General features: G+C 38.7%; 1 protein-coding gene across 1 annotated transcript in view; it reads right to left on the bottom strand.

Annotated features, from left to right (window-relative positions):
• The window catches only part of LOC106066424 (uncharacterized), a 57,229-nt gene extending 44,546 nt beyond the window's left edge, over positions 1-12,683 (bottom strand). The window contains exon 1 of the mRNA XM_056006449.1: positions 12,438-12,683. The gene's annotated coding sequence lies outside the window, so the exon portion shown is untranslated. The remainder of the gene's footprint in view (positions 1-12,437) is intronic.
• Between the last annotated feature and the right edge of the window lie 205 nt (positions 12,684-12,888).

Below are 12,888 nucleotides of genomic sequence, written 5' to 3'. Positions count from 1 at the left end.
CTTCGTTTACAAAACAGGGCAGTTACGTCATAAATGGGTGTAACTAGCCAACAACTGGCCACAGGCTTGGGGGGTCAAGTTTTCGCACATGGACACCAATGTGTATGTGTGTGTGAACAAAAAAATGAATTCAATTTCAAAATAAAATTAAAAAAAAAAGTCACTGTTACAGTACCGGTGTTCGAGATAACGTGTGTGTGTAATGTTAATGACACGATATAGAAGCAACGACTAAAACATTACATGGAGACGCCCATGGTTTTGACAATTTTCGATACACTATGCGTTTTGACTGACAGAAAATGAACATATTATTCTGTTTATTTTATTTTCAATAATAAAGTAGTTGGTGTTTTTCTTTTTTTTTTTTCTGAATTAATTTTTATGCGTATCCACAAAGGTCAGATTTCCAAGGGGGTTTCTGTGTGACGTCACATAAGCCTATTAATTGAATCCATTGACTACTGTATTACGGAAAAGAATACGGTAAAGTTAACAATCTCTTAAAAGAAATAGAAGTCTAGATCTTGTAAGCAAAAAAATAAATATTAGCTTTTATTATAGCTTTTTTTATTTAGCGCTACTTTCATGCTCTTTGAGCGCTTTTGGTCCAATATCATTTGTGGACCAGTTGGGGGGGGGGGGGTATCTAGGAGTTGGTTTTCCGTGCTGCCTTTAAGCGCTCAGTTAACACAACTCTGCCCGAGTCGGGTGTCGAACCTCGAGCCCCCTTCTAGGTAGCCAAGCCAAGCCAAGTTCAAGAGCACTTGGCCTCTCCGGTCACGCTTCCCAAATAGTGTTAAGAGTAGATCTACATGGTTGACCACTCAACAGTACGCAACAAACACTATCGCTTGTCATGACCGACTACACAAAGCCTAGGCTAGCCATAGACTGACCAGTTTGTTACAGTCAGACACACGATCTATTTACTTTATGCGACAGGGAGGGGTGTGGATAAAATGTTACTTTTTATTCTCTCCATTTTGGTTATTGTAATGCTTTTAGATCCATATAACTGTACCCGTGACTATCATTGCTATGGCCTAGGCCGTCACGGAGCCTTACAGCCACTGTAAGAAAGAAGCGATACGATTGGTTAGATCAATATTCGCTTTCAGTATTTTTGAGGAAAGTGACGTATGCCGAGCCTAAAAACAAATCTCAAAGAATCCCCCCCCCTTTATTTGTTTTGAGATGTCAAGAATGTACTGTCTCGTTCATGAAATAAAAATGTCTCTAGATAAAAAAAATGGTAATAGTTTACCATCACAACTTTTTACACAGAATTTAAATATGTCAATAACTAATAAATAATAATAATAATAACCTTGGTTAGGCCAATAATAGAATATGCATCCTCCGGTTGGGACCCCTCAACTCAAGAAAACATTAAGAAACTGGAACAGACACAAAATAGAGCAGTGAGATTCATAACAAACGAATATTCACATTTGACTAGAGTAACACCTTTAGTAAAATCACTAAATTTAGAAAGCCTTCAGGACAGAAGACTCAAAAGTAAAGTAGCAATTATTCATAAAACACTGAACCATAATCTTCAACTACAAAAACAAAATTTAATAAAATACTCAGAAAGACACAAAGATAAAGACACAAAGATAAAGACACAAAGATAAAGGCGCATTCCTCGTCCCATATGCTAGGACAAATTTGTACAAGTACTCCTTCTTCCCTAGTGCTATTAGAGCATGGAATGGGTTGCCTGAGCTAGCCAGGAAAACCAGTGACTTGGCAGAATTTAAGTCATTGGTTAATATGCATGACTGAATGCATGACGCGTAGGACGTAATCATCTTCTTTTTTGAAGTAACGTCTGTATTATATAAGATTAGATGAAGAAAAACATCGGAGTTTCCCTTTGCGAACAGATAGTGTTCGATAGTTGAAAATTTTTTCAGTAGCTTTGGTAAGTTATTAGCAACGTCTGGTTTATAAAGAGATGGTAGACGGTATGATGTCGTTGGACAGCGGTCAATATAATACGAGTGGGTCAGTGTGACTGTGATGGCCTTAGTAGTAGGCGGAGCCCTGGGCGAGGGCCATATGAAGGAGCGACGAGATTCGTACATGTGGGCTCCTTGTGCCATGCTACAGCACGCAAGCGCTACTCCGCCTCTAATACTGTGAAAGTATTGTTCTAAAACAGTGATGCCCAAAGTACGGCCCGCGGGCCAGAACCGGCCCGCTACGTGGTTTCATCCGGCCCACCGAAACGTCGGCACAAAAGTAGAAAATCCTCACCCTTTCCAAAAAAATTAGGGCCTTCACTTTTTCTCTGATGAATTGGTACCATGACCTTTAACGATTGTGCGTTTATGAGTTTATGAAATGGGACTCTGAATGTAGAATCTACCAAGAAAAGGGAATGGATCTTTTTTTTTGTGGAACATGATAATAAGCCAAGATATTTGTTTTGTAAAGAAAGTCTGGCTGTTTTAAAAACAACAACATATACAGCGGCGTTATAAAACAAATATGAAGGCCTTCTTGGTTTGAGCCGCGTATAAAAGATTGGTCAAACTACGCCTAGAGATTGGAGGATCTATGGGAATATCAACCAAAAAGAGACAAGAAAATAAGTTGGTGGTAAAGCTAGCTACAATGTCGCTCACGTTTTAAGTAGAGAAATGAACCCATTTTTAGACGCGTAAAAAATAATAGACTTTAAATATCTCATTAATTAATACTAGATCCAATTTTTTTCAAATAGTCTCAGGTGAATTTGGATTTCATTTTTTTTACCTTTTTGTTGATGTGGCCCGCGACACGCGTGTCGAAAGTTAAGATGGCCCGCAGGTCGAATTCGGTTGAGCATCACTGTTCTAAAACGTACGTATTGCCGCACGTATCAGTAACAGTTTGATTACGTTCGAATAGTGGGGCCTTGATGTTCGTATATTGACTCAGTGGCTTTCATCCAATGGCAATGGGATCCCACGATGATCTTCTAACTCAGGGGTTCTCAACCTGTGGGTCGCGGCCCCCTTGGGGGTCGAATGACGATTTGCCAGGGGGGTCGCTTAAGACCATCGAAAATTGTCTACTCTTCTATTGCTGTATGTGTGTGTGTGGGGGGGGGAGGGTCGCGGAAGAGTGGTGGATTGTAAAAAGGGGTCGCCGAGCATAAAAGGTTGAGAACCGCTGTTCTAACTAGTCAAAAAACGCAAACTAAAACTTTTCTGACACATCACAAGGTCCTCGTGGCTTGCGAAAACCTTCCTTCAGGGAACAGTACCAGGAAAAAGAAGAAGAGGCAGACATAGAAAGCGATGGGAGGACAACATAAAACAATGGACTGGCCTGTCGTTGAAAAAGATTCTATGGCATATCTCTGATCTCCTTCAGTCGCGAAGCAACTAGAAATGAGACAAGCAAAATGGAGAAAAACTGTCGACAGATCATATGAGGTGCCCCCAACTGTTCAACAAACTAAGGGATAGGTGAAGATGAGCCAACGCTAACCCAGAAACACCCTTTACATCAAAATGAAGAAACATTATTTCTCATTTATTTCTACAAGAAAGGAAGGGAGATAACAACATATCATGTATTTACGTCCCCTAGTTTGTTGACTTAATTAGTTGGTGCGTGAAAAATACAACTAAAGGAAGTAATTATTACGACATTTTAAAACGAAAAATATGTCAAAAGCTTTAGTGGTAATTGGTTTGATACAGGGGAGGGCACTAGTTTTGTTACAACGGATTGGTGCGTTACATTAGAATGTGAGACCCCCTAAGGCGCGGAGCTTGAGATGATTGCACCTACTCGCTATACCCTGAGACCGAAGCAGGACGTTTTGGCGCATGGGACGTTTTGGCGCGAAAAGTTTTGGTCACATTGTTTACGTTCATTGTAGTGCGGAATCTTGGGAGTTTTCTTCAACTCAACACTATCTTTCGACCCACACATAAGTCAGCTCTGCAAAGGTCTTTATCTGCAGCTGCGCAGATTAGGCCAGATCCGACCATATTTAACAACAGAGTCAACAAAAACGCTAGCTGTGGCATTCATACTCTCCCGCCTTGACTACTGCAACGCCGTGCTAGTAGGTATACCTGATGACGAAATAGCTAAACTGCAACGTATACAGAACAACGCCGCTCGAATAGTCCTTAGAAAAACAAGACAAGATTCTGCTACTACGCTCTTGCGCACTCTCCATTGGCTTCCCGTGAAAGTGAGAATCGATTACAAGGTCGCCACACTTTGTCATCAGTGTATATATAACAATGAGATACCCTTGTACCTTAGAGAACTGATTACTCCATATGTCCCCCAGAGAGCCCTGCGCTCAATGGACTCAACGCTTTTAGTGGTGCCACGTTTCTCACTCAAAAGCTACGGTCTGCGGGCTTTTTCAGGGCACGGACCAAAGGTTTGGAACTCACTCCCCATTGATCTCAGACAGAAAACATGCTACACCACTTTTAAGGAGAACATTAAGACCTATCTGTTTAAAACTTTTTTAGATTAACTGTCATTTTAGCTCTCGTGTTTTTGTTTGTAATGTTGTTACAGCGCCTTGAGCCTACATTTTGTTTGTTAACAGCGCTTTATAAATAAAATTATTATAATTATTTCTTAAAAAAAAAAGAATGAGACCTATCTATGTTTTGTATGTTTGGGGAAGCGTGGTCGAGAGGCCAAGTGCGCTTGAGCTTGGCTTGGCTACCTAGAAGGGGGCGCGAGGTTCGACACCCGACTCGGGCAGAGTTGTGTTTACTGAGCGCCTAAGGCCGCACGGAAAACCAACTCCTAGATACCCCCCCCCCCCACTGGTCCACAAATGAGATTGAAATGCTCTGAGCATGCAATAAGCATGAAAGTAGCACTATATAAAAGCTATAATAATAATAATGTGTGTTTGTGTTGAAGTATTTATCAAGTACAAGAACAAGAGATATTCTTAAAAAAAGAATGAGACATATCTATGCTTTGTATGTGTGTTTTTTGTGTTGAAGTATTTATCAGGAGATATTTGTGTCCGTTACTTTTGGTATTTAAGTTTGTTATTTAACTTTTGTTAGATCACTCTTATCAAGACCAAGGCTGCCATCCATACTTCACAGTATGCATGCATGAAATAGTCAAAGTTATTAAGACGTTTTTTTTTTCGTGGGGTGGGGGGAGGGTTAGAATGCATACTTTTTTTTATATTTTTTATATAGTTCTTTTTTTTTTCAATGTCTTTTTGGAAAGAAATCCAAGAATGTCATCCAGTGTGGTGTGCTTAGCAGGACTCACATATAAGTAATGGGGAGGGGACAGCATGTCATTACCATTCAGGAATCTGACTTATTATATTGTTACGACTCTCCTACTATCCAGGCTCTCTGCAAACTGCACCACACGACACAACGAACTTAAAGAACCTCACAACTCAGGGCTCCAAAGTAACAGTAGCAATTTAATTTCAAATACATTACAACACTGTACAGTTGGCAACAATATTACACAAACTGTCCAAAAACCCTAGCCTTGCTACGCCTGACTTCACACACCGTTCTGTTTCTAACTTCGCCTTGTACTGGTCACACTGCGAGGTGTCGTGAAGTGTCTTGACTCAAACACACTTGCTCGTATATAGGGTCTCTACTGGCCTTCTAGAACCGGATGGAACGCCGCTTGACCACCCAGGTTGATTACAATCGCCATGACTTGCGTGCGTAATATTTACACACAGGTCGTTGCCCAAATGGCGTGTACTGTCACTGGTCACGGTTGACCGCTCGTCTAGCGCTGGACTGGGCGATTTGCGTAGGCTAAAAACACCCACAACCTACGACCATCTGTGTCACCACCAGGTTTACAACAATACATTCATAAAATTAGCTAAACCTTTATTTATAAAAATTCGCTGGACGGTGAAATAAACATTGTTATAAAAGCTACGTGCTTATTAAACTATCATCAAAATCGGTACGTGACGTTTTGGAGCGAGCCGTTTTGGCACTGGGGACGTTTTGGCGCGAGATATAATTTGACAATAATTTAATACGTACGTAGCGTTTATAGCGTATTTATTTCACTCTACCATAATATTGTATGTATAGTATGAATTCTAACACCGTCCAGCGAATTTTTTTTTTAATAAATATAAAGGTTTTGCTTATTTCATGAATACAGGCCTATAATAAATCAGATTCCTGAATTGTAATGACATGCTATCCCCTCCCCTTTATTTATATGTGAGTTCTGCTAATCGCACTGGATGACATTTTTCCATTTCTTTCCAAAAGACATTTATTTTATTTGACATTAGTGTGATACTTTCATATAACATCTAAAGCTTTATTACGCTGAATGACGACAATAACTCCACACATAGTAAAGATTAAGACACGGAATGTGGTCGGTACAAACTCTGACGGGAATCCACCAATGTAAACAAACACTAGGGGCGACAATAGATAGAAACAAATTCACGACACTAAGATACTTTGAAAAAATATATTTTGAGAAATTTGGTAGTGGGGGTGATTTGAATGACACATCTCGCATTGACGCAGATATAGTTAGACAAATGAAGACTAGACCAGCACCGAGCACTGGTCGTTGTAAAAGTAAGTAAAGTAAAGTTCCCCTTTTAGACCTTGTAGGGCAGATGATGTAAAGGTCATCTGATTCTGTGGCCTACGGTTAACAAGGGTGTCATGTGGCCAGCACAACGACCAACCGCCTTTACTTTTCCCCAACTAATGTCAGGTACCCATTAGAGCTGGGTAGACTCAGAGGCACCCAAGGATCCCGAAATAAAAATCCCAGTCTTCACCAGGAGTCGAACCCGGGACCCCCAGTTCAGAAACCAAGCGCTTTACCGCTCAGCCACCGCACCTTCACTGGTCGTTGGCGTCATGCGATCATCTCCTTGGGACTGGTCATTACCTGTGACACCTATCCCGCCCCCTTTCTTCTGCGCACAAGAAAATGATGTGAAACACAAACACACATTTACATGTAGTAAATGATAAGTCACATTGATTAATGAACTTGTTATAGCTCACATAAAAAAGGTTTTAGGAGCAGATATAAAAATAATTACTCAAATAACATATATAATGTACGAAAGCTACTAATGCTTTTTGCTTAAAATGTATAACAAACAGATTTTTTCACTATTTTATACCGAGACAAACAAAATATATATTCTACCCCCCCCCTCGTCCCAAGAAAAAAGTCTTAATAACTTAATAATTTTGACTATTTCATGCATGCTTACTGTGAAGTATGGATGGCAGCCTGGTGTTGTGTAATGTTAGAGATTTAACAATAATTAAATAACAAACTTAAATACCAAAAATAGCGGACACAAGTATTTCTTCTTCTGTACGTGAAAAATATGTCTTAACACAAAAACTCATGCAAAACATAGATATGCATAATTCTTTTTAAAGAAATAATACAATAAACGTACATAATGTATTTCGCGTCAAAACGTCCTGCTTCGATCAAAATGTATCTCGCGCCAAAACGTCACGTACCGCCCAAAGAGCGCCTCTGAGTGCGAAACTACAGTGAGGAGGATTTGTGTGATACGTTGGGTCCAAGTGAACATAGCAAAAAGCATTCCAATATTATCTTATATAATACAGACGTTACTTCAAAAAAAGAAGATGATTACGCCCTACGCGTCATGCATTTTAGTCATGCATATTAACCAATGACCATAAATTAAAATCTGCAAAGTCATGGTTTTCCTGGCTAGCTCATTCCTAGAATGTATAATAGTGGTTATTTCTGTAATACTTTATTATTAGCAATTATAAAGAGACTTCATTAATCATTAAATGTAATGCAATTCAGAAAAGAATGTGCATTCTATGTTGCATGCAGCCTCAGAACGAGACAGCTGGAGGTCACTCACAAGGGCCGCGGGATACACATTTGAGACCAAAAGAAAATCTGCTGCCGAGGACAGACGTAGACGGCGAAAAGAAATTCTTAATCGGCCACCGGCGGACAATGGTTATGCTTGTCATGGATGTCAAAAAAAAAAAATATGTAGGTCACAGCTAGGGCGGCGTAGCCACGGGAAATACTGCATTCCTCATTAATCTTCGGACTCGAAGACAAGCCTTATTACTATTCACGACAATACACCTGTAATTATCTAACCATCTCCAATGTTTATGTTTTACAGTCCACAGCATTCATTAAAATGTCATTACATCACAAGAGTGGAATTGTGATTAGACGTCTTCGATAAATGTGGTTTTAAACTGCTAGCTTTGCTATCTTATCTTATACAGACGTTACTTTGCTATCTTATCTTATACAGACGTTACTTTGCTATCTTATTTTTTTCTAACACAGACGTTACTTTGCTATCTTATCTAATACAGACGTTACTTTGCTATCTTATCTTATCTAATACAGACGTTACTTTGCTATCTTATCTTATCTAATACAGACGTTACTTTGCTATCTTATCATATCTAATACAGACGTTACTTTGCTATCTTATCTAATACAGACGTTACTTTGCTATCTTATCTAATACAGACGTTACTTTGCTATCTTATCTTATCTAATACAGACGTTACTTTGCTATACTAGAGTGTAAGAAGTTGTCACCAAGTAAATCTCACTTCCTCTGGTACTAAAAGCTGGCCGTCGATCGATTCGATTGGCCAAGTACGTGACATGATTTATATACGATGTGTTAGGCTATATAGCGATCTAATAGACATAAAAAGACTTTCAAATGGTGACCAGGGATAGCAGTCAAGAATGTGGTCCGGCCTGAAAGACTGATAAAAGAATGGATTCAACTAAGGAAGGACAACCCATCGACTGAATCGAAACGAAAGAGTTAAAGCCCTTTATTGTATACAGCGGCCAACTGGAATGATCTTTTACCTTCATTCAGTTTGTTCTTTAAACGAGTTTCATTGTTCGCTTAATATGTCGTTCACGTTGGACTTAATTGACAATAAATTTCAATTCAGACTTTATCCACAGACTAATAGATATTTACTTTTGATTCATAAAGAACTAGGATTTAATGGATAATTACAAGATTGATCTGTTTTTGATATGATATATAGTCACATTTAAACTACACTCTTGATGAGATATAAACTACATTCATGAAACAGAACTCTACAAGACTTAAGAATAGTGTTTGTTCTATCTTTTAGTAACCTTAATTAAGAACTTATTTACTTCATCTAGTTTGTAAATGGAATTGAGATGCTACAGAAGGATCCTAGGTACCACATTCAAAGATCGCATCACAAACCAAGAGATTAGAGACAGGGTTACTGCAGCGATTGGACCCCATGATCACCTGCTATCGTAAAAAAAAAAAAAACGCAAACTTAAAATCTATGGCCATATTGCAAGATCTTCGGGGCTCGCAAAGACCTTCCTTCAGGGAACAGTACCAGGAAAAAGAAGACGAGGCAGACAGAGAAAGCGATGGGAGGACAACATAAAAGAATGGACGGGCCTGCCATTGAAAGAGGTTCTAACTAGGGCAAAAGACAGAGAGGAATGGAGAAAGACGGTCGACGAGTCTTGCAAGGTGCCCCAACGGTCCAATAGACTAAGGGATAGTCAAAGGTAAAAAAGTTTGTAAATTATGTGACTCATTGCCACAGTGCTTTAAAGTCTGGCTCCAAGTATTGTAAGTGACCTAAGCAGTTAGTTCTCCCCAAGAAGGTCAGTGAAAGGAAAATGAGCGGCAATGACCTGCCAGAGCACATCAAATGTCATAGTGTTATTAGCGTCACAGTCACGACAGTCGGAAATCACAGTTTAAAAATGAAATTGTGCCATAGTTTAGGTTAGGATGATCTGGAAAGTGGAAGATACACCCATGACAGAATAGACTCTCTTTCTCCATGTATAGAGAGGCTGCACCAAGCACAAAGATGTTCGTAGTACATGTATTTACATAGGTTGAAGCTATACACATTTGTTTGATTGATGTGGTTCAGACGGTAGTTAATGAACAGGGTGTCATGTGGCCAGCACAACAACAAATACATATTTACTTTCCCCAACTAAAGTCAGGTACCCATTAGAGTTAGGTGGACTCAGGGGCTCCCTTAAAATCCTGAAATCCAAAATCCCAGTCTTAACCGAGATTCGAATCCAGGACCCCAGGTTCGGAAGCCGAGCGCTTAACCACTCAGCCACTGCGCTGTATCAATGTCGCTGGTTATTCCTAGAATCAGTGGTTGTCTGTAGACGCGGTTAGACTATTGTTGTGGAAACTGTGTACTGGAGAGAAAACAATTCAACATGGATAATGATGAGAGCGATGTGAAAAGAGTTGTAGGACCACACATTTGGATGAATAAGAGTTTCTACAAATCTATGTCGAGATGTGAATTTGCAGCAAAATAAGAAATTGAGCCTAAAACTCCTTAAGAGCTTAGATAAAGCTTTTTTTCCTTAATGATCTCTGTCAGTGTGTGTGTGTGTGATGCTGATATAACCACAAGTAAAACTAAGCTGATAATTTGTATTGGCTAAATAGATTATGATGTAACCCCAAGTAAAACTAAGCTGATAATTTGTATTGGCTAAAAAGATTCTGATGATCAGTGATGTAACCACAAGTAAAACTAAGCTGATAATTTCTATTGGCTAAATAGATTCTGATGTAACCACAAGTAAAACTAAGCTGATAATTTCTATTGGCTAAATAGATTCTGATGTAACCACAAGTAAAACTAAGCTGATAATTTCTATTGGCTAAATAGATTCTGATGTTACATCATGTAACCACAAGTAAAACTCCGCTGATAATTTCTATTGGTTAAATAGATTCTGATGTAGCCACGAGTAAGTCCAGCGCAGTTGAGGTTATAACAGGGAAGGGAAATTAGAAGTAGGTAGACAAGCTTCATACGAGCATGGTAGTTTTTAGAGTGAGTTTAATTTTGTTCAGAATTTCACTATTTTATGTGTTTCTATAGGAAGTTAAATTTGTGACAATAGTGTCAATAAAAGTTACATTCATTTTTTGTTTAAAAATAATTTTGTTCAAGTTTCATTCAAGTTTAACATTAAGAAATTAATATGCCTACAATGATTTGGTTGAATTAGCTGTTTGAAGCTACAATCCAAGCCAAGATTAGCTATAAGCAATACTCTGTTCTTCTTTTTATTATTAGGACACTTTGGTCTCAAATCTCTACAAATGAGACTTTTTTTTTCTACCATAAAACAAATGTACTCTGATCCAAAGACTATTAGGTATTAATTATTAAAAATTATTATTACAGCACCACCCTCCATCCTCATAGACAATAACAAGCTGGATGCTGTAAATGAATTCTGCTATCTGGGATCCACAATTCAAATTCAAGATGACCTGTCTCTAGAAGAGGAGATAAAAAAACACATAAGGAAGGCTACCTTGACCTTCGTTCGACTCAAATCAAGAGTTTGGGAGAACCAGAAGCTCACTACAGTGACCAAAATGGAAGTCTACAAGGCATGCGTTATAAGTACACTACTGTATGGCAGTGAATCATGGACCACATACGCATAGCAAGAGAGAAAACTAAACTCATTTCATTTATGATGTCTCCATAGGATCTTGAAAATCACATGGATAGAAAAAGTGGGCAATCCTGAGATCCTTGCGCGAACAGGTATTCCCAGCATCTTTACAGCCCTCAGACAACACCGCTTGTGCTGACTTGGACATGTTCGCCAGATGGAGGACAATCACATCCGGAAAGTCATCCTCTACGAACAACTTGCGAATGGCTCAAGAAAACTGGTCGCCCCCACCTCCGTTACATAGATGTAATAAGACGGGACCTCAAATCATTGAACATCAATACTGACCTTTGGGAAGACATAGCTTTAGACCGAACCAGATGGAGAGAGACAGTGACCATGAAAGCTATGAACAGTGAAAGAACATGGGTCTCAGATCTGGAAGAAAAACGTACAATGCGAAAAATGGCCAGCTCCTCTAAGACCGAAGCGAAAGCCACCTTAACCTGCAATATTTGTGGATGGGAGTGTCTCTCCAAAATAGAGCTCCACAGCCACATGAGGAAGTGTGCGAGATGTACCATAGTTGTTCTACGACTGAAGGAGGCCAACAAATACCTATTTGTCACCAGTACTGGAGAAACACTCATATATATATATATATATATATATATATATATATATATATATATATATAGTTCGTCCATCGTGGTTCGATGATGACCACTTTGTCATCCAGGGGGCTGAGGGCTTTGCACTGGGGTTTTATGCCTCCTCATGTGGCTGGTGAGACCTATGTGAGCCTGGAATGTTCGGCTGCACACTGGGCAGGTTATTCCAGCTGGAGCTAGTGTCGTTTGTTATATATATATACATTATACATGTATAAATTATAATTATATATCTAGATAGATCTAGTATTAACTATCAATTTATCTACGTTTACTCACCTAAGTCTGCTAGTCGAAGTCCTAATCCTAAGAATGATAATCCTAATTGACTTAATATTTCAGCCAGGTGTCTTTTTTAATACCGAATTTGCTAATTTGCATTTCTAGATCTAGATCTAATTCTAAATCTACTCAAGGATCTATTTATACTTAATACTAGTTATAGATTTAGATCTATTCATTCTGATTCTAAATCTAGATAATGATATTAATATAATTCATTAATAGTAATAGTATAATTATATTTATAATACCACTGACTGAGTCTAGATTTTTTAGTGGTCGGAATTTAGATTTACTCTAGTCTCTAGATCTATCATCTAGTCAATATGAATTACTCAATAAGACTTATATATATATCTAGATAGATCTAATTGTCTTAATTAGTCTAGACCTAATTTAATTTAAATTAATTTAAAAAATTGATACTAGAGTCGAGAGTAGAGTCTGA

The sequence above is a fragment of the Biomphalaria glabrata genome, chromosome 12 (genome assembly GCF_947242115.1).
Source record: "Biomphalaria glabrata chromosome 12, xgBioGlab47.1, whole genome shotgun sequence".
NCBI classification, from domain to species: Eukaryota; Metazoa; Mollusca; class Gastropoda; family Planorbidae; genus Biomphalaria; species Biomphalaria glabrata.
The sequence above is the reverse complement of the archived record's forward strand: the minus strand, read 5'-3'. Positions and strand labels throughout refer to the sequence as shown.